Source organism: Mastomys coucha, chromosome X (genome assembly GCF_008632895.1).
Source record: "Mastomys coucha isolate ucsf_1 chromosome X, UCSF_Mcou_1, whole genome shotgun sequence".
Classification (NCBI taxonomy): Eukaryota; Metazoa; Chordata; class Mammalia; order Rodentia; family Muridae; genus Mastomys; species Mastomys coucha.
In genome coordinates this window covers 129,258,752-129,260,913 of record NC_045030.1, presented here as the reverse complement: position 1 = coordinate 129,260,913, position 2,162 = coordinate 129,258,752, and the positions used below count along the sequence as shown (strand labels likewise).

Below are 2,162 nucleotides of genomic sequence, written 5' to 3'. Positions count from 1 at the left end.
CTTATTTATTTGTGCTTGAACACACATGGGCACATATACACACTAATAACAACATTAGTAATAATAATCAGTGAAGAAGAGGCTATCATTTTGAGAGTGTGGGTATATGGGAGAGTTAAAGGGAGGGAATTTATGAGGGGTTGAAGGGACAAAACAATTCAAAACAATTTAATTATATTTCAATTAAAATGAATGAAAATGACAAAAGAACTTGTTAGCTGAAGCTAAAATGTGCATACCACTCCCTCAAACAAAACTGAAGATATCTCTCTACCTGGGTAAAGGTAGTCCATAAACCTACAGTTACCAAAATTACATTATGGTGGCATCAAAACAGATGCATGGAATGGATTAAAAGAAAATCTTGAATGAAATCTATGCATCTGTAGCCAACTGAATTTTTACAGAGTTTCTAAGAACACACAATACAAAATGAACACATGGGCTGTCAAGGTGGGTCAGCAGGCAAAGGCACTCTATTTGTCAACCCTGATGATCCCAGGATACATGGAGATACATGGAGAGAACTGACTCCTGAAAGTTGTCCTCTGGCCTCCACATGCACCTCCCTCAAAGATACACACACACACACACACACACAGAGGAGAGAGAGAGAAATGAAAAAATATAGTTAAATGTTTTATGTGATAGTCTTTTCAATCTGGGTGCTGGAAAAAATCAGATATTAACATGCAGAAAAATGAAAATAGAACCTCATTTCTTGTCATATATAAAACAAAATAAATTAAAGACCCAATCAGTCACTTACCAAGATAATGGTCCACAAGCTTGCAGACAGGCAATCTAATGGAGGTCTTTTTTCAATTGAGCTTCCTCTCCCCAAATATGTTTAGGTTTCTATCAAGTTGATAAAAATCAACTAGCTCATCATGATTCTAGACAGAATGACTACTATCAAAATGTCAAAAGATAGTAAGTAGTGTTATTTATGTGAAAAGGGTATCTTTGTACACTGTTAGTTGGAAGGTAAATTAAAGAAAACAATATAGAGGTTCTTCAAAAATATCATGGGACCCAACAAGCCCACTACTGGTATACATTTAAGTCCATAATTTAATTATTTATTTAGCAGTATTTTTTTACAACAGCCTACACAACAAATCAAAGTAACTGTCCATCAATGGATAAATGCTTAAGGAGAATATCATATATAGATGGAAAGGAATAATATTCAGTGATAAAAAATAATATTCCATCACAATACCTCAGAAGAACCCAGTGTCCACTATGTTAAGACAAATAAATTAGGCTCAGAAATACTATATGATTTCATTCATATGCTGAGTCTTTTTTTAAACATAGATTCTCCTCTCATACAATAAATCCTGAACACAGTTTCCCCTCCCTCCATTCCTCCCAGCCACCTCTCTTACCCAAAATCCATTCCCACTCCATTTCCTCTTCAGAAAAGAGCAGGCCTCTAAGAGAGGATGGTCAAATATGACAAATCAAGATACAATAAAACAAGACATATTTAAGCTCTAATATCAAGGCTGGACATGACAATCCAATAGGAGAAGAACCCCAGGAGCAGACAAAGGAGTTAGAGACAGCCCATGCTCCCACTGTTAGGAGTATCATAATGACACCAAGCTAACAACCATAACATATATGTAGAGGACCTGATACAGATCCATGTAGGCCTCATATTTGCAGCTTTAGTCTCTGTGAGCCCATATGAGCTCTGCTTAGTTGATTTGGTAGGCCATATTTGAGACTCTTTATCCATAGAAGCACAGAGGATAGGTGTACTGGCTGGTTTTGTGTGTCAACTTGACACAGGTTGGAGTTATCACAGAAAAAGGAGCTTCAGTTGAGGAAATGACTCCATGAGATCCAGCTGGGGGGCATTTTCTCAGCTGGTGATCAAGGAGGGAGGGCCCATTGTGGGTGGTGCCATCTCTGGGCTGGTAGTCTTGGGTTCTATAAAAGAGCAAACCAACTTCTATGGCCTCTGCTTCAGCTCCTGCTTCCTGACCTGCTTGAGTTCCAGTCCTGACCTCCTTTGGTGATGAACAGCAATGTGGAAGTAAGCTGAACAGACCCTTTCCTCCCCAACTTGCTTCTTGGTCATCATATTTGTGCAGGAATAGAAACCCTGACTAAGACAAATTGGTACCAGCATAGTGGGGTATTCCTGT

At 38.4% G+C, this 2,162-nt stretch overlaps 1 long non-coding RNA gene across 2 annotated transcripts in view; it reads right to left on the bottom strand.

Moving 5' to 3' along the window:
* Nucleotides 1–12: 12 nt before the first annotated feature.
* The window catches only part of LOC116088757, a 23,542-nt gene continuing 21,392 nt past the window's right edge, over nt 13–2,162 (bottom strand). The window contains exons 3-5 of one of the 2 annotated variants that reach the window (XR_004118004.1): nt 1,395–1,441; nt 770–858; nt 13–569 (exon numbers count right to left, since the gene is read on the bottom strand). This is a non-coding gene — a long non-coding RNA (uncharacterized LOC116088757). Of the gene's footprint in view, nt 859–1,394; nt 1,442–2,162 lie in introns of both variants that reach the window. The other variant, XR_004118003.1, reaches the window with a different exon arrangement.